Here is a 25,878-nt window from a genome sequence, read left to right as displayed (position 1 = left end):
ATTTTCTACTACTCTCTCTTATTTTAATAGTTGTTCACCTGGTCAGCTGGTACAAGAAGATCGCACTATGAACAATGGCATGACAAACAAGCAATAATGGTCCATTGGAAGATCTACAAGAAATACCATTTGCCTGCAAGCAAGAGCAGTTTTTGCTTGCAGGCAAATGGTATTTCTTGTAGATCTTCCAATACACCATTATTGCTAATTTGTCATGCCATTGTCTGTAGTCAGTTAGTGCAATCTTCTTGTAACAGCTGATCAGGTGAAGAACTGTTTCTTTAGCTTCTTTGCAGAAGAATCACTTGCTGTCTGTTGCTATCTTCTCAGTTCCAGCTTTGTGTGCATTTGTTCTAATGGCCTGGTGTGTAGCCAGAATTGGCCGCTTTGTCTAATTCCTTCAACTTACCTGCTCTTAATCATTGACAGGACTTGTTATCTATATTCCCTGCTTTTTCTAAATATACATGTAATGTAATAGTTTGTGTTCCCATGCCTTTTTTCTGTTCTTCATTTAGTCTTTCTTGTAGGCCAGTTTGGTCTCTCCAGTACTCAGTAGGCTTAATTTTCAAGAGGAAAAGAGTTGCAGTTGAGTTAAGTCAATTTCAAGCTAAGGGTGAAATTCTTCAGAGTAATTGGAGTCATGCCATAAGCAGCTTGTAATCAATTTAAATGAGTTCAGGAAGTAGATCTCAATAACCATTAATGGAGCCAATAATCAGAACAAGATTTCTAACACAATGTCTTCAAATGTGATTGAATATGAAAATATTTTTGAAAAATGTTTAATAATTCAAATCATTCCATTTACCAGATATACTCGAGTATAAGCTGACCCGAATATAAGCCAAGGCACCCAATTTTACCACAAAAAACTGGGAAAACTTATTGACTCGAGTATAAGCCTAAGGTGGGAAATGCAGCAGCTCCTGGTAAATTTCAAAAATAAAAATAGATACCAATAAAATTACATTAATTGAGGCATCAGTAGGTTAAATGTTTTTGAATATTTATTTCAAAGAAAAACAGTAAACTATCTCTGTAAGTGGAAAAGAGGGTAAACAAAAACAATATGGTATCAAAGTGTCTTCTGAAGCCACATCTAGTGCCAGGGTTTGTGTTCTTTCTTTCTTTCTTTCTTTCTTTCTTTCTTTCTTTCTTTCTTTCTTTCTTTCTTTCTTTCTTTCTTTCTTTCTTTCTTTTTCTCCCTCTCTCTCTCCCTTCCTCTTCCTTCTTTCTTTCTCTTTCTTGTCTCTCCCTCTCTTTTTTCTTTTTCTTTCTCTTTCTCTTTCTTTCTTTCTTCTCTTGCCCTTTTAGTCTCTTGACACTTCTCCAAAATGCACTCCCAAGAAGCCACATCTCTCTCCCTCTCCCTCTCTCTCTCTCACACACACACAGAGGTTGGATTGGATATCTCTCTCCCACCCTCCTTCCCTCTCTGCCTTAGGCTTAGAAAGTCTGCCAGTGCTGTTCCTCATTTGGCAATGCCACCCCCCCCATTCCCCCATTGCCTTCCCCAAACACCTCCCCCGCTTGCAAATGGGAAATGCCTAGAATGCAATAAAGCCCACCAGTTCACCTCCTGCTGGCAGGCTGGCTAATGGGATGAGAGGAGAGGCTCGCCCTTTGCCTGGCTTCCCTCCTCCTGCAGTCTCCTCAGTGCTCGCTCGTGTTCCCCCTCCCCAGTCTAGCATGATTGCAGGTGGAGCCACATTGCCTTTTGCAAGCCCGCTGTCGGAGAAGCCAGTGAGGGCTGGCTTTTTGCATAGTTTTGTCCAGCTGTCAGGGGAGCATGGCTTCCTCCCCAGGCCCCCGTACCCCCCCCAACAGCCAGACAGTGGCCTTGGAAAGGGAAATGTGAGCTTCTGCATGCATCATAAACGAGCCCGTCTCTCTCTCTCTCTCTCTCTCTCTCTCACTTTTTCAGCATAAACAAATGTGCTGAAAAACTCGGCTTATACACGAGTATATACAGTATATTTTTATCAATTCTTTTACTATCCTGTTTTTTTAATTCAGTATATTATAGTTTAAAGAAAAAGGAAATGGCTTCTGAACTAATGTTCTTTTCTTTATACATTATAAGAATCAGAATCAAAATAGAGCTGCAAGGGACCTTGGAGGTCTTCTAGTCCAGCCCCCTGCTCAAGCAGGAGATCCTATACCAGTGATGGCTAACCTATTGCCATTGTGTACCAGGAGGGGGGAGGCTCTGGAGGCTGGGGACAGCAAAAAACGCCGCTTCCTGTCAAACCGGAAGTTGGGAAACGGGCCGTTTCTGCCCTCCAGAGGGCCTTCAGAGGGGTGGAAAAGGCCATTTTCACCCTTCCCAGACTCAGAGAGGCTCTGGAGCCAGGTGAGAGAGAAAAACGGGCCTTCCCCACCACCTCCCAGACCCTCCAGAGGCAGGAAGCAGGGCTGTTTCCCTACTTCTGGGGGGCCCAGAAGGCCTGAAAATCAGCTGGCCAGCGCACGCTGAGCTCATGTGCCCACTGATATGGTGGCACGTGTGCCATAAGTTCATCATCACGGTCCTATACCATTTCAGACAAGTGACTGTAGAGTCTCTTAAAAACTTCCAGTGATGAAGCACCCACAAAGTTTGAAGGCAAGCTGTTCTACTGGTTAATTGTCCTTGCTGTTAGGAAGTTTCTCCTTAATTCCAGGTTTCTTCTCTCCTTGATTAGTTTCCATCCTTGTTTCTTGTCCTGCCCTCTGGTTCTTTGGAAAATAAATTGACCCCCTCCTCTTTGTGGCAGCCTCTCACATACTGGAATACTGCTATTATGTCCCCCCTAGTCCTTCTTTTCTCTAGACTAGCCAAATCCAAATTCTATAACCATTCTTAATATGTTTTAGTCTCAAGGCCTTAAATCATATTAATTGCTCTTCTTTGCACTTTTTCCAAAGTCTCAACATCTTTTTTCTAATGTGGTGACCAAAACTGAATGCAGTATACCAGGTGCGGTCTTACTAAGGCTTTATAAAGCAGTACTAATACTTAACGTGGTTTTGATTCTATGCCTCTGTTTATACAATCAAGGATTGTATTAGCTTTTTTGGTTGCTGCTGCACACTGCTGACTCATGTTTAAGTGATCACCCACTATGACTCCAAGGTCCCTCTTACAGTTATTGTTTTTGAGCTTGGTTCCACCTAATCTGTACTTGTACCTTTGGTTTTTCCTGCCCAGGTATAAAACCTTGGTTTTTTCCAATTAAATTTCATGTTGGATAGGGCCCATTGTTCAAGTCTGTCAAGATCTTTTTGGATCCTGAGCTTGTCTTCTAGGGTATTGGCTATTCCTGCCAGCTTACCATTATCTTCAAATCTGATGAGTTACCCTTCTATTTCCTCATCTAAGTCATCTATGAAGATATTGAAAAGGGACTAAGACAGAACCTTGTGGTACCCCACTGCATACTTCTCTATATAGATGTTTAGTTTAGTTCAGTTTATTGATTAGCCCATAGGCCATATAAAAAAACAAGAGTTCCAAACACAAATTATTATTAAAATCCTATAAAAACAATTTAAAATGAAATTGGAATAAAATACAATAATTTAATATATAGATAAATAAAATAAAATAACATTATATTCCAGTATCACCCCTACAATCTTCCCCAATTAGTCCAGCATATGCCGATCTCAACTGAACCATTTTACTCAAGTACTGTGCTGTATTAAATGTTGTTTTCAAATTCTGGTCTCACATAAGGTAAGTTGTTTTAATATGGGGTTCCCAATGGATCATTCGTTTAGTATATGAACTAAGATACTTGTTTCTCACTCTCTTATACAGGCAACAATCAAATAGTATGTGAGCCAGGTCTTCTACCTCTGCTGCTCTGCAAATGCAGATGCATTCATTATATGATATAGAATGGAATCTCCCATATCTGACCATTGTGTCAAGCTGTTCTAATCTCGCTTGCTTAAATATCTCCCTAAAATGTTTTGGCAATTGTAACTTTAAATAGCTGTCTATTTGAAAAGTACATTTATATTTACTCAGCCATTTCAAGTTACCAGCATTACTAAGGATAGCTATATCATTTTGTGCTTCTATATCCATGATTCTTTGAGCAACTCTTTTTAGCTTGTTCTCCTGTTACACTAGAGACAGGAAGGCCACAGCTTCTTACAAAATTTGTCAGTTTAGTAATCCAAGAGGTTTGTAGTTGTGAATTTATCTGCTCTAATAAACATAACTTGGGGAGTCTATCTTAGACTTAGACTTACACTTAGACTAACTTTATTGTCACTTTGAGTGTACATTAATCGGCATACATTAAAATGAAATGTCGTTGCATACAGCTCTCAAAGGTCTCCACCTCCAATATACACTACATAAACATGACAAAATAAGTAGGTAAATAAAAACAGAAGTATGCATATACCCCAGTGGTGGGTTTCAAATTTTTTTACTACCGGTTCTGTGGGTGTGGCTTGGTGAGCGTGGCAGGGGAAGGATACTGTAAAATCTCCATTCTCACCCCACTCCAGGAGAAGAATACTGTAAAATCTCCATTCCGTCCCCAATCTAGGGGAAGGTTACTGCAAAATCCCCATTTCTTCCTGATCAGCTGGAACTTGGGAGGCAGAGAATAGATGGGGGCGGGGCCAGTCAGAATTTTTACTACTGGTTCTCTGAACTACTTAAAATTTCCACTACCAGTTCTCCAGAACTGGTCAGAACCTGCTGGAACCTTCTCAGCTGTCCTTACCATTCTCTGAATGGACTTTCTTTCTGAGGCACTGCAGCCACCAAACCAAACATTGATGCAGTTTGTTAAAGCGCTCTCAATCATGCTTCTGTAAAAAATGGCCAGGACAGAAGGAGAAAGATGTGCTCTCCTCATCCAATGCAGGAAATGCAGACCCTGATTTGCTTACTTCACTAAGGATGATGTGTGGAGAGACCAGTTCAGATTGTTAGTTATCTACACTCCCAGATACTTAATACTGTTGACCACCTCTACAGCTGCATACTTGATATTGAGTAGAATATGACCATGCTGACTCTTTCTAAAAACTATGATGATTTTTATTAACATTTAGAACTAGGTTACTAGTCTCCATTTCAGTGATTTTGTGCCAGTAGTTAAATGCTCTGATTTTAAGTGCATGAATTGTATAAATTCCCAATTCAGCTCTAACTGCTGCAGCAAATGTCCTTAGAGCTACACCCAAAATACATGTCAGGTGCTGGGACTGTGTTTGTTCTAATACTGTGATTGAGTATAGACCCCAAACATCTACTCCATAACATAGGGGTAACCTTAGCTTTATATAGCAATAGCACTTAGACTTACCGTATTTTCCGGCGTATAAGACGACTTTTTAACACATGAAAATCTTCTCAAAAGTCGGGGGTCGTCTTATACGCCGGGTGTAGTTCTCCTGTAACCAGGCAGACCAGCCCGAAAGGCTCTGACGAGCCTTAAATGGCTCTGGCGATCCCAGCTCTGGCGATCCCAGCTGAGTTCCCTGCAACTCAGCTGGGATCGCCAGAAACCACGTAAAAGGGAAAAAGTTTTTTCCCTTTTACTCTGAGGATCCCAGCTCTGACGATCCCAGCTGAGTTCCCTGCAACTCAGCTGGGATGGCCAGAAACCACGTAAAAGGAAAAAAGTTTTTTCCTTTTTACTCTGAGGATCCCAGCTCTGACGATCCCAGCTGAGTTCCCTGCAACTCAGCTGGGATGGCCAGAGCCATGTAAAAGGGAAAAAGTTTTCCCCCTCCAGCTTGCTTACCTCAGCTGCTAATCGCAACGCTTGCCTTGCTTTGCTTGCTTGAATCTATTCAGGCAAGCAAGCAACTCCCTGCCTGCAATCAAGCAAGGAGTTAGTTGTGGACTTCAACTCCCAGAATTCCTCAGCCAGCAAAGCTGGCTGAGGAATTCTGGGAGTTGAAGTCTACAAGTCTTAAAGTTGCCAAGGTTGGAGACCCCTGTTCTATTGGGTAAGATTTTTCCCCTTTGGGAGCTTTAAAAAAAATAGTCAATTGGGGTTTTTTTAGTTGTTCTTTTTTAGACCTAGCCATTTAGGAAGCCGTTTAGGAAGTTTTAAATTTAGCTTTCATATAAAAATAAAAATAAAATAAAATAAAATAATATTTGTGCAGCTTTCTGAGATTTAGTGTGTTTCTGTAGTGTTTCACTCCAACTACACAAACACACAAAATCTCACAAAGCTGTATGTGGAATTTTGTGTGTGTAAAGTGTGAAAGTTGGTTTTTTGGACTTTTTATGGCTGTGTGAGGTTCCTGCTTGTTGCAGGGGCCATTTTGGGTCTAGCACAGCTGCTTTTACATTGTGGGTGAGCCAGTTGTGTTGTGTTGTGTGTGTTTAGAGTGTGAAAGTTTTTTGGGGGGGCTTTTTGTGGCTGTGTGAGGTTCCTGCTTGTTACAGGGGCCATTTTGGGTCTAGCACAGCTGCTTTTACATTGTAGGTGAGCCAGTTGATGTTTTTTAATTTTTATTTGGTGTGCATTGGAAGAGGGGCAGTCTTATATGGCAAGTATAGCCCAAACCCTATATTTTAACAGGAAAAGTTGGGGGTCGTCTTATATGCCCAGTCGTCTTATACGCCGGAAAATACGGTACCATATTTTTCGGACTATAAGACGCACTGGTATATAAGATGCACAAAGATTTTGAAGAGATAAGTAAGAAAAAAAAGTTTTTGCTCTCCCCAGCCCCCAGGAGCACTTTGTCCCAAACCCTCTGGGCATCCCGTTTTTCACAAAAAAACGTGTGCAGAGCAGTGGTGAAATGTAAAATTTGTTACTACCAGTTCTGTGGGTGTGGCTTGGTGGTGGTGGTGGTAATATGACTGAGTGGGCGTGGCCAACTTTTTTTAAAAATTTATTTTTAAAACCATTTTTTCTACAACCTCTTCGGCTGAAAAGGTTGTAAAAAAAATGCTTTTAAAGTCTCTGACGATCCCAGCTAACTTGCCTGATTGGCAGAGGCTTTTTTTTTTAAAGCCTCTGACGATCCCAGCTGACTTGCCTGATTGGCAAAGGCTTTTTTTCCTTTTAAAAACATTTTTTCTATAACCTCTTCAGCCAAAGAGGTTGTAGAAAAAACGCTTTTTAAAGCCTCTGATGATCCCAGCTGAGCCACGCGATCATCAGAGGCTTTTTTTTTTTTTTTACTTTTAAAAGCATTTTTTCGGCCAAAGAGGTTGTAGAAAAAAATGCTCTTAAAAATTAAAAAAAAGCCTCTGATGATTGCGCAGCTCAGTTGGGCAATGGGGGGGGGCAGGGATTTTTGCTACCGGTTCTCCGAACCACCCGCCTCCATCGCTATTGGATCGGGCGATCCGGTCCGAACCGGGAGCATTTCACCCCTGGTGCAGAGGGTTTGGGAGGCCTGCATAGTGCTCCTGGGGACTGGAAAGGGCCAAAACACGATGCGTGGAGGGTTTGTGAGGCCAAAAATGGGCCTGTTTTTTGCAAAAACAGCATTTTTCCCTCCCCAGCCCCCAGGAGCACTATGCAGGCCCCCCAAATCCTCTGTGTGCCCCATTTTTCAAAAGAATGAGACACGCGGGGCAGGGCTTCGGGAGGCCAAAAAGGGCTGTATTCGGTGTATAAGACGCAACAACATTTCCCCCGTCTTTTAGGGGAATACACACACACACACACACACACACACACACATATATACATATACATACATATACATACATACATACATACATACATACATACATACAAACACACTGCTCAAAAAAAGAAAGGGAACACAAGCAGAAGACATCCGAGTTCTGAATGAATGAAATAGCCTTATTAAATACTTTGTTCTTTACATACAGTAGTTTGTACACTGCTCAAACAACTAAAGGGAACACAAAACTACTGTATGTAACGAACAAAGTATTTAATAAGGCTATTTCATTCATTCAGATCTCGGATGTCTTCTGCTTGTGTTCCCTTTCTTTTTTTGAGCAATAAATATAAATATAAATATAAATATTATATATATATATATATATATATATATATACACATATACATATACATATATATATATATACATATATATATACATATATATATATATATATATACATATATATATATATACATATATATATATATATATATATATATATATATATATATATATATATACATATATATATATATATATATACATATATATATATATATATTTGTTTTCTGAGGTTTTCGCGGGTGTTTGTATGTAGGTCTTTGGTTATTCGGGTTTTCTCCCGCGTAAAATTGGAGGTTTCTTGGCAACGTTTCGACGAAGTCTCATTCGTCATCTTCAGGCTGGTGTTCTCGGCTTCGTGCTTCTAGTCTCCCAATGGGCAGCAGAGTGTTTGCTGGCTGCCAGAAAAAAAGCCTAGAAACTAGTGGATTGTGATTTCACTGAACTAGGGCTGCATAAAAATCTTGGTTTATGTAGGAAGAACCTGGCTAAAGAGAAATACATATATACATACATACATACATACATACATACATACATACATACATACATTGCAGTATATACTGCATTACAGTGCTTTACATTCCTCTCTAAGCAGTTTACAGAGTCAGCATTTGGGTCCTCATTTTACCCACCTTGGAAGGATGGAAGGCTGAGTCAACCTTGAGCCTGGTGAGATTCAAACTGCCAAATTGCAGGCAGCCGGCAGTCAGCAGAAGTAGCCTGCATTGCTGCACTCTAACCACTGCTCCACTGTGGTTTAATTAATGGGGATAGGAACCCTGGGTACCTGTGATTCTTTAAGCAGTAAATTCAAACGAGCTTTTGCTCTTAAGTGTACTCCGTTGATGAGTGCAAAACAAAGATCCAGTCTTGGAAAAAGTTATGCCTAAATATACAAAGGTTCAATTATATATAAATAATAAAATATAAATTAAATATAATTCAATTAAATATACCTGTTCAATTGGTTCACCATCTAATTGCCATTGTCTCTGATGATATTTTTCAAACACCATATTTTTTAATTTAGATTTACTAATAGTTAGAAAGTTATCCTGGAAATAGGAGCTAAATCTTCTTAATAGCCTATACAGCCCCACCTGTGAATATGATAATAAAATATCATCAGCATAGAGCAAGATGTTACAATATGTATTTAGGATCATCAGCATATGTTCCATGGGATCCTTCATTAACCTTGGCAAATCATTGATGTATAAACTAAATAAGTTTAGTTTATACATCCAGCTGATGTGCAATGCCAGGTCCGTGGTAAATAAAGTCCCCCTCATTTACGACCTTATGCAGGAGGGTGGAGTGGACCTGGCGGGTATTACGGAGACCTGGCTGGGTCCGGAGAGGGCTACCCCTTGTTGAAATGTGCCCACTGGGTTTCCGTGCATTCCATCAGCCGAGGGCCCAGGGTAGGGGCGGAGGGGTGGCGGCTATTATTAAAGAAGGTCTTGGTCCAAGGGAGGCCACTGTACCTCAGATAGCAGGATGTGAGTCCCTCCTTGTGAAGTGGGGTCGTGGGGTGCAGATGAGCTTGCTGATTGCGAACCTGGCTCCCTGCCATGTAGCGGCGGCCCTGCCCGACCTGCTCAACGTAATAGCCAGAGTGGCGGTGGATATCCCCAGACTTATGGTCATGGGGGATTTCAACCTGCCATCCAACAGTGAAATGTCAGAGACAGCCCGGGAGTTCATGACTTCCATGACGGCCATGGATCTGACCCAGTTAGTTCAAGGCCCTACTCACACGGGGGGACACACTCTGGACCTGATTTTTGTCTCTGGTCAGTGATCTAGAAACAGGATACAGTCACCAAGCCCTTGTCATGGTCAGATCATTCACTCCTTCGACTAGACTTTCGAGCCGCTACCCTCTGCCGCAGGGAGACGGAACTGACCAGGTGATTCCGTCCCAGACGTCTGATGGATCCGGATAGGTTCCTGACGGAGCTTGGGCCATTCCCTGAGGCTCTGGCTCACAACTCAACTGAAGAACTGGTGGCCGCCTGAGATAGGGCAGCCGCTGGAGCATTGGACCGCGTCGTGCCTTTGCGGCCTCTGACCCGGTGCCGATCTCAATTGGCTCCCTGGTTTTCCAAGGAGCTGAGGGAGATGAAGCGCCAGAAAAGACGTCTGGAGAGCGACTGGAGGGCCAGCCGCTCCGAATCTGACCGAACACTGGTGAGGTCTCATATTAAGATCTACCTAGTGACGATAAGAGCAATTGTGCAATTCCTGCATGACAAAGTCACTCAGATTCGGGAAGGCCAGGACTCCGATTGGGTAGATTCAGATGGGGTGACGGAGGTGGTCTTGAGAGTGTTATCTGGGACGGGTTTGACCTTGTGACTCCCGAGGACGTGGACAGGATTCTGGGTAGGCTTAGCGCTGCCACATGTTTATTGGACCCGTGTCCCTCCTGGTTGGGGCTGGCCTCCTGGGCGATTACACGAGGCTAGCTCCAGGGGATTATTAACGCTTCTTTGAGTGAGGGTTTTTTTTTTTTTAATTTGATTTATATACCACCCTTCTCCGGAGACTCAGGGCGGCTTACAATGCGTTAAGCAATAGCTTTCATACTTTTGTTTATCCCTCTTTCAGGGAGGGAGGGTTTCTTCCCTCCCTCCCTAAAAGAGGTGGTGGTGAGGCCCCTCCTCAAGAAACCTTCCCTGGACCCGGCTGTATTAGCGAACTATCGTCCAGTCTCCAACCTTCGCTTTGTGGCGAAGGTTCTTGAGAGTGTGGTGGCGCAACAACTCCCCCAGTACCTGGATGAAGCTGTCTATCTACATCCGTACCAGTCGGGCTTCAGGCCTGGGTACAGCATGGAAACGGCATTGGTCGCATTGGTTGATGATCTCTGGAGGGCTCCGGACAGGGGTTGTTCCTCTGTCCTGGTCCTATTAGACTTCTCAGTGGCTTTTGATACCATCGACCATGGTATCATGCTGCACCGATTGGAGGGGTTGGGAGTAGGGGGCACAGTGTTGCAGTGGTTCTCCTCCTTCCTCTCTGACCGTACGCAGTTTGTGTTGGCAGGGGGACAGAGGTCGACCTCGAGGCGCCTTGTTTGTGGGGTGCCACAAGGGTCGGTCCTCTCACCCCTTCTGTTCAACATTTATGTGAAGCCGCTGGGTGTGATCATCCGTGGTTTTGGGGTGAAGTTCCTTCAGTATGCTGATGATACTCAGCTGTACATCTCCACCCCGGACCACCCCAATAATGTCCTTGACATGATGTCCCGGTACCTGGAGGACGTGTGGATCTGGATGGGGAGAAACAAGCTCAGACTCAACCCTTCCAAGACCACTGGGAACATCAGATTGAGAAAGTTTTAGAGAATGAGAAACTCAAGATCTTGTGGGACGTTAGGATTCAGACTGACAGGCACTTGGTCCACAACACACCTGACATAACAATAGTTGAAAAGAAAAAAGTATGGTTCATTGACATTGCAATACCTGGTGATGCACGGATTGAAGATAAGCAGCAAGAAAAAATCACAAAGTACCTTGCAAATTGAAGTTGAGTGACCATGGAAAAAGAAATCATGTGTTGTCCCGATTGTAATTGGAGTCCTTGGAGCAATACCCAAAGGGCTACCCCGCTATTTAGAAATTCTAAATTTGCCGGACTTGAACATTTTGACTCTACAAAAAACCACCTTACTCGGAACAGCTTACATCCTCCGACGATACCTTAACAGTTCCTAGGTCCTTGGTTAGGACTCGAGCTGCTGAGCTATTAACCAGCCTCAAAGGCTGTGAATCTCACTAAAGATTAACCAATAATAATAATATTGGAGCTGAGATATACCCTTGTCTTACCCCTTTATTTGTGTGAATATTGTTAGTCAGAGCCCTATTAACCCCATACCACACTTTCAAACAGGTATTTGTGTAAAGGACTTTAGTCTAGGTTTTATTTTAAGAGATGCCAATTTACTCCATAGTACTTTTCTGTTTAGAATATCAAATGCTGTTGTGAGGTCTGTAAAAGCAGCAAACGGGTCTCCTCTTATAGGCAAATTTGGCAATTAGTTCAAGACAAAGCAGTTATCGATAGTAGGTTGGCTTTGTCTAAAATCTGATTGTCCTTCTGCGAAGATATGATTTTCCTCTACCCAGATTGGAATTCTATTCAAAAGGAATCTAGCATATATTTTTGGTATAATGTCAATCAGATTGATGGGCCTCTAATTATTAGGATCCTTTTTATTCCCTTTTTTGTATATGGGGACTATTGCCATCTTCCACCCATCTGGTATATGCCAGGTGTTATTTATATATGTAAAAAGACTTGCCAGTACTGGGCCCCACCAATCAGGGAATTTCTTAAATAATTCTGCTAGTAGAAAATTCTCAACTGAGGCTTTATTACTCTTCAGACTTTTAATGATGGATTGTATTTCTTTTACCGAAACTGGTGGTCAAGGGAAGGAGTTCTGGGGAATGCTAAACCACTGCTTAAAGACAATTTCTCTACAGGTTCCATGGAAGCAAACAAATATTGATAGTAATTTTCCCAGTCCTCAGCAGAGATTGGTATATCAAATGCAAACCTCTGTTCCTTTAGGACTCCTGCTACACAGTGCCAAAATATTACTGATATTTTAAAAAGAGATATTCTCTTTTTATATACAGCATCTCAGCTTGTATATGAGTGGTAGGACTCCTCTGAGCAAGTCTCATGGCTCCCTTCAATTTATTTTTCAACAACCGGCATTCAAAATCAAACCAGTGAGATCTACCTGCTTGAAAACTTTTGGCAGGGGGTTTAGTTATTAAATGTTTCTTCAGCATATTGTAGAAATTAAAGAATGCTTTGGAGGCTGACAGCCAGTCAGCAGTAGATGACTGGATTGTTCTGGCCCAGTTTACAGAATTCTCTGTTTTAAGCCTGTCTGATACTGCCTTTGTATCAACTCTAGCCCAAATTAATCTTTTATTTTGGGTCACCTCTAAGTTTTTAGTGAGCCATCTGTCAGCAGTGTTATATGATCATAGATCTGAACGACCTTGTAACGTCACCCTTACAGGCTGATACACAAAAGAGATCTAGCACACTACTTGAGTGGGCTAAGTGGTATGAGTAAGGGTATATGTAGTTATTATCCTTACCTCCCAAAATTTGAAGATTACCTTTAAAAATTAAAGAGACTAGGAGCAGACCAGCAGTGTTACTTTTGTTATCTATCGAAAACCACTGAGGATGATTATCAAGATATTCCTTTGGGAATCCTTTCTTTTGAGCAAACTCATGCAGAGATGGACCTAATTTAGCATTAAAATCCCCAAGCAATATAATTACGGCTTGAGGATACAGTATGGATATATAATCTAGTATGACTGTCAGGTCCCCATAGATCCCTATGGGGACATTGCCATTCTGGCGAGGAGGGCCAGGATGCTCCTTTACAATCTTTTCCTGTTTCTGGTCTTTCTGTCACTTTGATATGCCTTCTTGGGAAAGGGAGGGGGAGGGATAGGCCTGGGGCCATCTGTTTTGTCTCAGCTCTGAAGGAACGGGCAAAGAAGTGCCTTAGAACAACTTCTTATTGCCTTCTCAGCTTGAGTTCTCACACCAACCTCAAACCTGTGAATTGGCTTGCCTCGGATTGGACATAGGGGAGGTGTTTCTGCAACCTTTAATGATTCTGAGTGGGAATTTCAGATCCTGCCTTACTCTTCATGCTATCACTATCATCCAATACAAGTTTCCTTTTGAAATGTTACTTGTTTCAAGAGTTCTGCTTTCTTGAGTAGAGACAAGAGGCAAGTCCTTACAATGACTTCTAAACATGTCGAATAGTCAGAATTCTAGTATAGGGATGTGTTTGGAAGAATGTATACATTTATCAATATTAATTCAAACTCCTCATTAAATAGTTTCTCCCCCTGCCATTGCAATTCTTGCTTAATAAAAATACATAGTCCACCCAGAGGGTCACCCCTTATTTTTTATTTTTCAGGCGGGGGAAGCCCATTCGCTACACTGCTACACCCCACCACAGGGAGGCGGAGCCTACAAGATGGGTCCGCCCCAGGCGCCTGATGGATTCTGATAGATTCCAGACGGAGCTTGGGCCATTTCCTGAGGATCTAGCACATGACTCGGTCGAGGACCTGGTGGCGGCCTGGGATCGGGCCGCTATTGGGGCCTTAGATCGAGTCGTGCCTTTGCGGCCTCTGACCCGGTGCCGATCCCTTGTGGCTCCTTGGTTCATTGAGGAACTGAGGGAGATGAAGCACCGGAAAAGACACCTGGAGAGTGGTTGGAGGGTCAGTCTCGCTGAATCTGATCGAACACTGGTAAGGTTGCATATTAAGACCTACCTAGTGGCGATAAAAGCGGCAAAGTTTAACTACTTTTCCGCTCTTATTGCGTCATCAGAGAATCGTCCGGCGGCCCTGTTCAGGGTGACCCGCTCCCTGCTTCAACCGGGAGTGCGAGAGGACCCCCTGGAGGGCAGGGCTGAGGATTTTGGACGATATCTGTATGACAAAATCACTCAGATCCGGGGGGATTTGGACTCTGACTGGGTAGATCCGGGCAGGATGATGAGGAACAGTCTTGAGAACGTCATCTGGGAAGAGTTTGACTCTGTGACTCCGGATGACGTGGACAGGATGTTGGGGAGACTCAATGCGACCACATGTTTACTGGACCCGTGTCCCTCCTGGTTAGTACTGGCTTCCCAGGAGGTTAAACGAGGCTGGCTCCAGGGAATTATCAACGCTTCGTTGAGTGAGGGTCACTTCCCCCTGCCTTGAAAGAGTCGGTGGTGAGGCCTCTCCTCAAGAAGCCCTCCCTGGACCCGGCAGTATTGGCCAACTATCGTCCTGTCTCCAACCTTCGCTTTGTGGCGAAGATTGTTGAGAGTGTGGTCGCACGACAGTTTCCACAATTCCTGGAGGAAACGTCGTATCTAGATCCATTCCAGTCGGGTTTCAGGCCTGGGCACAGCATGGAAACAGCATTGGTTGCGTTGGTTGATGATCTCTGGAGGGCTCGGGACAGGGGTTGCTCCTCTGTTCTAGCCCTGTTAGACCTCTCAGCGGCTTTTGATACCATCGACCATGGTATCATGCTGCACCGGTTGGAAGAGTTGGGGATGGGGGGCACCGTGTTACGGTGGTTCTCCTCCTTTCTCTCTGACCGGTCGCAGTTTGTGTTGGCAGGGGGGCAGAGGTCGACCTCGAGGCCTCTCATTTGTGGAGTACCTCAGGGGTCGGTCCTCTCGCCCCTTCTGTTCAACATTTATGTGAAGCTCATCCGTGGGTGAGATCATCCGTGGCTTTGGGGTGAGATACCACCAGTACGCTGATGACACCCAGCTGTACATCTCCACCCCAGGCCACCCCAACGATGCCCTTGAAGTGATGTCTCAGTGCCTGGAGGCTGTGCGGATCTGGATGGGGAGGAACAGGCTCAAGCTCAACCCTTCCAAGACTGAGTGGCTGTGGTTCCCGGCATCCCGATATAGTCAGCTGACTCCATCGCTGACTATTGGGGACGAGTCTTTGGCCCCCGCGGAGAGGGCGCGCAACCTGGGTGTCCTCCTGGATACGCAGCTGTCTTTGGAGGAACATCTGACGGCTGTGGCCAGGGGGACCTTTTGTCAGGTTCGCCTGATTCACCAGTTGCGTCCTTTCTTGATCGGGATTCCGTGTGCACAGACACTCACGCCCTTGTCACCTCTCGCCTGGACTACTGTAACGCTCTCTACTTGGGGCTCCCCTTGAGGAGCACCCGGAGGCTCCAACTGGTCCAGAATGCGGCCGCATGGGTAGTTGCGGGAGCTGCATGGCGCTCTCACATAACACCGCTCCTGCGTGAGCTGCACTGGCTCCCAGTGGTCTTCCGGGTGCACTTCAAGGTGTTGGTTACCACCTTTAAAGCGCTCCATGGCATAGGACCTAGTTACCTTTGAGACCGCCTGCTGCCACCGACGACCTCCCATTGACCCATACGCTCCCACAGAGAGGGCCTCCTCGGGGTGCCATCAGCCAAACAATGTAGGCTGGTGACCCCCAGGGGGAGGGCCTTCTCTGTGGGGGCACCTACCCTCTGGAATCAGTTGCCCCCAGAAATAAGGAGAATCCAAGACCTCGGTGCCTTCCGCCGCGCCCTTAAAACTTTCTTATTTCAGCAAGCCGGGCTGGCTTAACAAATTCTTTTAATAATTTTAATTGGTTTTGTCTTTTTAAATTTGGGGCCAAATAGAGATATTTCTTTTAATTATTTTTAATGTTTGTATTACATGTTTTTATCTGGCTGTACACCGCCCTGAATCCTCAGGGAGAAGGGCGGTATATAAATTTGAAATAAAATAAAAAAAAATAAAAAATCCTGAAAGCCCTGAAGTTGTACTAATTCATCCTCTTCAATTAACCAGGTTTCCTGGATGACTATTACATCAAATTTAGATAAGAAACTCACTAGTTCACTAGTAGTAAACCACTTCTTTCCAGCCAGCTATGTTCCAAGTCAAATTTCTAAAGGATTCCCGTAAGCAAGCTATTCCGACTGGGTTGGTTGACTAGGGAATAAGAGTACTAAATGCCAACTTGCTTTTGGAGCTGGATTAATATTGACTATACTTCAGTGGTAAAATCTAAAATTTGTTACTACCAGTTCTGTGGGCGTGGTTTGGTGTGTGTGTGGGGGGGTGTAATGTGACTGGATCAGCCGAAGAGGTTGTTAAAAAATGCTTTTAAAAGCCTCTGACGATCCCAGCTGACTTGCCTGATCGGCAGAGGCTTTTTTTCTTTTAAAAACCTCTTAGTTCTCTTTTTTATTATCCTTATTTTGTTCTATCCTTGGGTTAGGATGGGTTCTTTGCTTAGATGGGTTCTTTGCTTAGCCATTAATATTTTAGAATTTTCAGGATTGAAATCAGCCTCCCTTGCTGTCTTGGATCTCTGTCCAGGCTTTAACAGAGGCTGGATTTGGATGGTATAAAACACCCATATTGGCCAAATAGCATATTTGCTTAAAAAGGTTTCAAGCCTGAATAACATCGAAGGAAGAACAACCTGCCTAAAGATTAACAATATTCTTTTCCAACCATGTATGCCAGAGAGCCAAGAAATCTCTGTTAATTCGTTAAGAGTATATCCTACAGCAGGGGTCACCAACCTTTTGGACCTCAGAGACCACTAAATTCATAATTTTAAATCCCGCAGACCACTAATATGATCTGCCTAATGACCGGCTGGGTGGTCATGGCTAGGTGGTCATGTGACTGGGTGGGCATGGCCAACTTGATGTCACTTGCATTGAGGAGTGCTTGCCGGCCTCTACTCGCCCCTCCCCTCCCAGCCACTCCTCGCCTGCCTGCTAGGGCTCCTTAGGGCCCCAACAGGAAGCAGTTGTTGGAGCTAAGCAGCCACCACGAGAAAAAGTTGGCAAAACAGCTAGCTCAGTTCAAATTGGATCTGGCCGAGAAGGAGGCTCAGCAGAAGCACCTCACTGAGGACTATGAGCATAGGCTTTCCAAGCAAAGGGAAGACCTGCTGGAGTGCGATGTCAGGTACTGGCGCCTTGGAGGCTCAGCAGGCTGAGATCGTCAGCCAGTTCCAGGCCATGAGGCAATCCCACTGGAACAAGGGTCTCTGGCTCTTCGCCACCAGCAGCGCTTCCCTCTAGCCTTTGCCCAAAGCCCCGCACCAGGAGGCTGAAACAGACCCTGAGTTGGAATTCCTACCCCCCCTCCGATCCACACAAAAAGATGCCAAAGAGGGAGACACTCTGCAGCAACACAAATGTTCATTGCACATATTCTGCCCAGGGGCCGTAGTTTGAGGACCCCTGATTTAGTGCAATATAAAAAATGCAAATAATTTTTCTGCGGACCACCAAAATTTTCTCACGGACCACCAGTAGTCCACGGACCACCAGTTGGTGACCACTGCCCTACAGTGTAAAAGGTGGGAGAGTTCAGTATTACTTGTCTCTTATGCCACCTGCCCCTGTTCAAAGAAATATCAGCAACTTGGAGTAGAATCCTGTGTCTCCGTAGAATTAGCCTCTCCTCCTTGTCTTCTCCATCTTGAAGCCCCCAATCCATGTAACTATCCGTGAATTAAGAGTAATTTTTGGAGCATGGGCTTTGCTATTTGCTTCCTTATCTAATTTAGAGATATAGTTTCCTATTAGAGACTTTAATTCTTTGTTTGCTTCCAAGAGCTGATCAAATATAATAATAACTGTTTGTGCTGTCAGGAGGCAATTCTTGGCAACCAAATCCAAGACTCCTTTAAAATTGCTCTTAGTATTATCTTTGTTCTCCCCACTGTCTCCTCATTTTCCAGAGAAAGGCAGTTATCCTCCTCCCACTCCAGTAAGGAACAGGGCTTATTTACAGAGGTTATGAAGAGGGAAAAGCAAAATAAGAAAACTTACTTGAAGTGTCCATTATCTGAAATAAGTCCTTTATCTTTGGTTGTCTTGGTGGTGTTGCCATCATGCTGTGTTTAGGGTTTCCTCCTGACTATATTTCCAATTTATGCCTCCTTTTATTTATTTTTTTTCAAGTCCCTTTTTGCTTTTACTGTTAGATTTTGTTTCTGCATTGTTGGATGGTTTAATTTTTTTAAAAACATACTCCCATTTCATCGGTGAATGTTTGAAGCTGATAAGTTCTGGAAGTCGTAGTTTAAAACCTAATCCTATCTAATCTTAAATCTAAAAACCTAATAAAAGAAAAATAACTTTATTAGTTTATAGTTAATATTAGATAAAAAATAAAGTATTTTACAACCATATAAAAGCAGCTAAAATAAGAGGATAGGGAGTTCACTAAAAAGCCTGTCACACCCATGTAGATGTAGTACTATTAAAGATTACTTGTTGAGTATGGTTTGTCAACAAGTTACAAATCCATCTGATGGTGATGGTGTCTATCCCACATTTTTCTAGTTTACCAAGAAGTAGGTTGTGGTCTACTTTGTTGAATGCTTTGCTGAAGTCTAAGTCCACAACATTTTGCTGGTCTACTAATTTAGTCACTTTGTCAAAGAATAAAATAAGATTGGTTTGGCATCATCGGTTTTTAACAAACTCATGTTAGTTTTTAGTTATACCTTTATTTGTTTTCAGATGTTCACAGATCTGTTTTTTTATTATTATTTTCCAGTATCCTCTCAGGTATTGATGTTAGGCTAAGTTTCCTGGGTGTGTTTTTTTCCCCTTCTTTGAAGATGGGAACCAAGTCAGCTACTTTCCAATCCTCTGATAGTTCCCCAGTACTCCAAGATGTTTTGATATAATGGTTCTGAGATAACATCTGCCAGCTCCTTCAGAACTCAAGGATATAATCCATCAGACCCTGGTGATTTATACTCATCAAGATCAGACAGGTGTTCTCTTACCATTTTCTTGTTTATTTTAATTTTTATTTCTAGTCTATCTTTTACATTTATGTTTTTGGTAGGTTGGGCTATAGCAGTGTTGAAATCTAAAATTTGTTACTACTGGTTCTGTAGGCGTGGCTTGGTGGTGGGGGTAATGTGACTGGGTGGGCGTGTCCAATTTTTTTTTCTTTTAAAACCATTTTTTCTACAACCTCTTTGGCGAAGAGAAAAAATGCTTTCAAAAGGCTCTGACGATCCCAGCTGAGTTGCCTGATCGGCAGAGGCTTTTTTTCTTTTAAAAGCCTCTGCCAATCAGGCAACTCAGTTTGGATCGTCAGAGGCATTTAAAAGAAAAAAAAGCCTCTGCCAATCAGGCAACTCAGTTTGGATCGTCAGAGGCATTTAAAAGAAAAAAAAACCTCTGCCGATCAGGTAACTCAGCTGGGATCATCAGCTGACGATCCCTTTGACTATCCCAGCTGAGCCACACAATCATCAGAGGCTTTTTCATTTAACTTTTAAAAGCATTTTTTCGGCCGAAGAGGTTGTAGAAAAAATGCTTTTAAAAATTAAAAGAAAAAGCCTCTGATGATTGTGCAGCTCAGCTGAGAATGGGGGGGGGGGGAGGCAGGGATTTTTGCTACCGGTTCTCCGAACCACCCGCCTCCATCGCTACCGGATCAGGTGATCCGGTCCAAACCTGGAGCATTTCACCCCTGGGCTATAGTTTCTTTTTGTGTGATGAGTTAAGCAGCTCTGCTTTCTCTCTACTGTCTGTTACTTCCTTGCCATCTTCTCTCTTTAGTGTACCAACTATTTCCTTGACTTTTTTCTTTTATATGTTAAAATAAACTTTTTTATTATCTTTGACTTTTTTGTAACTCTTTGTTCATTGTGAGCCTTTGCTTTCATGACTTATTTTTGCAGATTTGGGGTATCTGCTGATATTCTGCTTTAGTTATGTGTCCTTCTTTCCATTTTTTTGTACTTATCCTTTTTGTGTTTCAGTTTATCAGAGAGATCTTTGTGCAACCATGCTGGTTTCTTCTTGGATTTCTTGTTTTTGTTTTTTAGTGGTATTATGTGGGACTGGGCTTTTATGAACATATTTTTCAGAATTTCCCACGTTTCTTGAGTTGTTTTCCCCTTAAAATTTTTATCCATGACAATCAGCTTTTTAAAGTTTAAGACACTGGTTGGATTATATTCTATTGCTTGTTTTTGCATTATATTGAATTCCAGTATGATGTGTTCACTGTCACCCAAGGTTCTGGCAAGGTTCTATCACTTCTTCCCTATTAGTAAGAATTAGGACCAGTATAGTTTTTCCTCTAGTTCCTTCCTCTATCTTTTGGATGACAAAGTTGTCAGCTAAGTTGGTTAGGAATCTGTTCGATCTCCCACTTGCTGCAGAATTTGTCTCCCAGTTGATATCAGGGTAGTTAAAAGTCTCCCATTACTGCTGTGATATGTTTCCTACGTACATCTCTTAATAGATTGAGAAAGAGTTCATCTATTTCTTCTGCTTGGTTGGGTGGCCTGTAGTATATGCCTATAGGAATGTCATTTTTTCCCCTTTCATATTTACCCATATGGATTCTAAGAGGTTTTCATCCTTGGTTTTGTGTATTTCAGTAGAGATGTAGTAATCTTTTATATATAATGCAACTCCTCTTTTGTTAGGCCTGTTTCTTTTGAATAGTTTGTATCCTTCCATCAGTACATTCCAGTCATGATTTTCATCCCACCATGTTTCAGTAATGGAAACTATATCATATCTACCTTCATGTACTAATACTTCAAATTCACCTGGTTTATTCCCTAAACTTTTTTTTTTATTGCAAAAGTTTTACAATTACATTTTCACCCCTTTCCCCCCCCCCTCAACCCACCCCAACCTTCCCAACCTCCCTAACCCACCCCTCCCCCCGGACTTCCACACAGTGTACTCATATCAAGTAAAAAAAAAAAAAACCTTTGTATAAAACTTATATAAAACTTGAACCCCACCCTCCCCCTTATAATTTTCTTTTTTATCTTCATTACATTAACATATTTCTATCTTGATATATCATTTTCAAATGAAAGCTATTTGATACTTCCTAGTTTGGTATTTGTTCTGAACATAATCTATCCACTTTTTCCATTCCCATTCATAAATCTCTTGTGAACAGTCTTTTAGATATGCTGAAATCTTCGCCATCTCTGCAAAACTGGCCATCTTCAAAGTCCATTCCTCGATAGTGGGCAAAGCTTCATTTTTCCAGTATTTACCTATCAATAATCTCGCTGCTGTTATCATGTACAATATCAACTTTGTTTCACCCAATGTAAAACCCTTAACTATACCCAATAAAAACAGTTGTGGAGAAAATTGAATTTTTTTCTTTAAAACATTCTGCATAACCCACCAAATTTTTATCCAAAAAGCCTTAACTTTCCTACAAGTCCACCAAACATGATAATATGTAGCATTAAACAGTCACATCTCCAACATTTTGGCTGAACATTAGGGTACATACACGACAATTTTTTGGGGTCTAAGTGCCATCTATAAAACATTTTATAAAAATTTTCCCTCAGATTCTGCGACTGTGTAAATTTTACATTCTGAACCCAAATTTTTTCCCATGTTTCCAACATCACTGGTTCTTCAAAATTTTGTGCCCACTTAATCATACAATCTTTAACTAATTCAGTTTCTGAATCCCTTTCTAACAGAACATTATAAAGCCTTTTAATATGCATTGGACCTTTCTCTTTTATATGTCTAACCAATTCTTCCTCATGCAACATAATACTAGTTTTTTGGTCCTCTTTCCATCTCAATTGTAATTGATTATATTGTAGCCAAGTTAAATTAATCCCTTCAGCCAACAGTGTCTGTAGTGTTTTCAGCTGCCATCTGCCCGCATCTGTGAAAAGAACCTCTTTGTATAAAAACCCCCCGAGTGACATTATATTTGTATTCCACAAAGTATGACCAAGATCCAGCCATAGCGGTATTTTATAATCCCATTTGAGTCGGTGCTTCTTCCAAACTCTCATCAAAGAGTCTCTAAGTATATGGCTTTTAAATACTTTATCCACTTTGTTGTCATAAAATAAGTAAGCATGCCATCCAAATTCAAGATCAAAACTTTCTATATTCAATATTCCAGTCTTTTTCCTTCCAAACCAATCACTTGTTAGAGTCAAAGCTGCTGCATCATAATATAACTGTAGGTTTGGAAGTTTAAGACCTCCCCTTTCTGGAACATCTTGCATAATTTTCAATTTCACTCTCGGTTCCCTAAACTTTGAGTGTTAGTTTATAGGCATTTGAGTCCTTTACTGGTCTTTTGTATGTTTCTTATATCTTTTACTTTGTAACTAGAATTTACATTCCTTTCCATCACCCTCTACTTCATTATGTTTTTCTTTTTTTCTTTGTTCTTTCTCTTTACTTTCTTCCTCCTTATGTGATTGGTTATTTAGTGTGTTTGGGGGGGATTAGGTTGTATAGGTTGTGAAGATTGCTCCCCTCCCCCCTCAATTTTAATTTAAAGACATTTTGATAAGATGAGCCAGTCATTTTCCAAATATATTCTTTCCAGTTCTTGTGAGGTGCAGTTCATCCCTTGCCAGTAGCCCTTCATCTAGGTCAGGGGTGTCAAACTCTGTTGTAAATCAGAGGTCCAGGCTTTTGCTCTGTTCCAAGATATCTCTCCCGCCTTTGTAGAGAGCTTTATTTTTATACAGTTTTACACAATCAGATAAAAGACTGGACAGTAACAGTATTCTAATTGGATAGAAAATATTCACCCCCCTCTCAAGATGCCATCCTCTCTAGGTAAAATGATCTCATCCAAATCTGAGCCAAAAATGAAGTAAGCAGGCAAGATTCATGGAGCATGAGCCAGCAGTGTGCTGCTAAAGCCTGGCACCATGACCTTTGACCTACTGACCTACAAAACTCGATTTCATTGAGGGCCACATCAGGGTTGTGTTTGACCTTGGAGGGCCAGGGTGGATGTGGTCAGGGTGGGTGTGGCCATTGTGGGTATGGGCGTGGCCATGGTGGCATTTGACACAGGCTCAAGGTGCATTTTTTCCCCTTTGTATTCAAAACAGCTATTCCAGACAAAGGGAGATTTACTTTCTGGCACAAATTCAATAATGTAGAGATTAAAGACATGTAGAGTCCCCAGCTGATATGGCTTGACTCTTTTATATAGGAGCAGATCTGAATATGTGCATAATATTGTCAGAACAGAGATGTTCAAAAGCCTAATGTGAGTTAAGACAACCTAAACAACATCCAGGGTATTATATTTATACTTACTGGGTTAAATGATAAATTAACATTTAGAACCTTAAAATATTTTTAAACAAAACAGTTCATTTCTCTTTAATTCATCTATATCTCCTTTTTTGTCTTCTTCGTGTATTAATCCTTCTGCCTTATTTATTGTACACTCTTTGTTATTGCTTGGGAAATATCAACTCAGGTTTCCCTTTTCCCTGTTTATTTATTTATTTATTTATTTTTCATATTTGTATACCGCCCTACTCCCGAAGGACTCAGGGCGGTGAACAGCCATAATAAATACAAATACATATAGAAGTTAAAAACTATTAAGAAACAGATTAAGTAATTTAGGCTCAAAGATTAAAAACATCCAAATTTATCTAAAGAGATTTAAAAACCCAATTTAAAAGCCAGTTTAAAAGCCAATTAAAAAGGGAGAGTTAGGCCAGACCAGCTTGTTGGAATAGAAATGTTTTCAGGGCACGGCGGAATATGCGTAAGTCTTGGATGTTTCGTAACTCCGGGGGAAGCCCGTTCCAGATGGTAGGTGCCCCCACAGAAAAGGCTCTCCCCCTGGGGGCCGTCGGTCGACATTGTTTGGCCGACGGCACCCTGAGGAGTCCCTCTCTATGGGAGCGAACTGGTCGGTGAGAGGCTATTGGTGGCAGGAGGCGGTCTCGTAAGTACCCTGGTCCTGAGCCATGGAGCGCTCTAAAGATAGTAACCAAAACCTTGAAGCGCACCCGGAAGACCACTGGGAGCCAGTGCAGCTCGCGCAGGAGGGGGGTTACATTAGAGCGCCACATTGCTCCCATCACCACCCGCGCGGCCACATTCTGGACCAGTTGGAGTCTTCGGGTGCTTCTCAAGGGGGAGCCCCATGTAGAGAGCATTACAATAATCCAGGCGTGAGGTGACAAGGGCGTGAGTGACCGTGTGTAACGAGCCCCGATCCAGAAAGGGATGCAACTGGCGAATCAGGCGAACCTGATAAAAAGTCCTCCTGGCTACGGCTGTCATATGCTCTTCAAAAGAATGTTGAATCTGTCCTTTGAAATATTAACTAACTCTATGTTAGTTACTTTAGCTGATCCTCCCATTTTTAATTTTTAATAGAGTTCTTTGAAAAATATTAAAATTTTATTCCAGATATCCATTGTAAAGAGGAACAGTGTACAACACAACAAAATCATCATAATATATTGGTAAATGTCTAGAAAGATTCAGAAAATATGCATGCTGTGTGGAAACATTTCCAGGTCCATTTGGACTACAACTGGATGCACAATTAAATCTCACTGACTTCAATGAGTTTTATGCATACCTGACAAAAGCTGCCTTCTATCTGCCAGATTTGCACACTATCCAGTCATAATATGATTTGATTTTGACTCTGTGTGTTCTGTAAATTCAGCCATTTGTGCTTTACACAGTAAATCACAATTTAGAAATAACTACTGGACATTTTCACATGACATATTACATTTTAAAAAAATCTTATAGTTTGTGCATACTACCATATCCTACATCCAATCATGTTCTATATTTTAAGTTTTTAGGCTCACTATATTGTTTACAAACCATTATGGCAGAGATAACACAATCCAGTTGTAAGTCAAAACCAAGCAAATTACATTACATTACATTACATAAGTGAGCAAACTCTTTGGATTAGGCCTGTTCCATATTTTTAACTGGATGATACCAGGAATCATGTGTAAAGCAGCTAATCAGAAGGAAGATAGAGTGCATGGGGCTGAGAAAGAAACATAAAACGCGTCCCCTGTGGCCCGTTTTCAGTCACCAGACTGCTGTAGGAGGCATGGGGGCCAAAAATGGATCAAAAACAGCCCCCCTGCGACCCATTTTTGGCCGCCAGACTACTGTAGGGGACCAAAACAGCCCCCCGTGGCCCATTTTTGGCTGCCAGAGTGCTGTAGGAGGACATGGGGGGGCGAAAATGGGCCAAAAATGCCCCCCGTGACCCATTTTCCGCTGGCAGACTGCTATAGTAGACTGTGGGGCCTGAAAACGGGCTGAAAACGCCTCCCTGTGATCTATTTTTGGCCGCCAGAAGGCAGTGGGGGCCAAAAATGGCCCCACGGTCCCTTCATGTAGACCCCCCGCAACCCGTTTTGGCCAGCAGAGGCACCGCGGACCAGTCCTTTGTTATTTCCAGGCCAGATTTAAGCACCGAATCCAGCCTGCGGGCCTTGAGTTTGACACCCCTGATCTAGGTAATGCTGATTG

General features: G+C 42.4%; 1 protein-coding gene across 6 annotated transcripts in view; it reads left to right on the top strand.

Annotated features, from left to right (window-relative positions):
• DRC11 (dynein regulatory complex subunit 11) overlaps positions 1-25,878 on the top strand; it is a 277,555-nt gene that overhangs the window by 75,688 nt on the left and 175,989 nt on the right. The gene's annotated exons all lie outside the window — the stretch shown is intronic.

This window comes from Pantherophis guttatus, chromosome 1, assembly GCF_059756535.1.
Source record: "Pantherophis guttatus breed Tessera chromosome 1, ASM5975653v1, whole genome shotgun sequence".
Classification (NCBI taxonomy): domain Eukaryota; kingdom Metazoa; phylum Chordata; class Lepidosauria; order Squamata; family Colubridae; genus Pantherophis; species Pantherophis guttatus.
The sequence above is the reverse complement of the archived record's forward strand: the minus strand, read 5'-3'. Positions and strand labels throughout refer to the sequence as shown.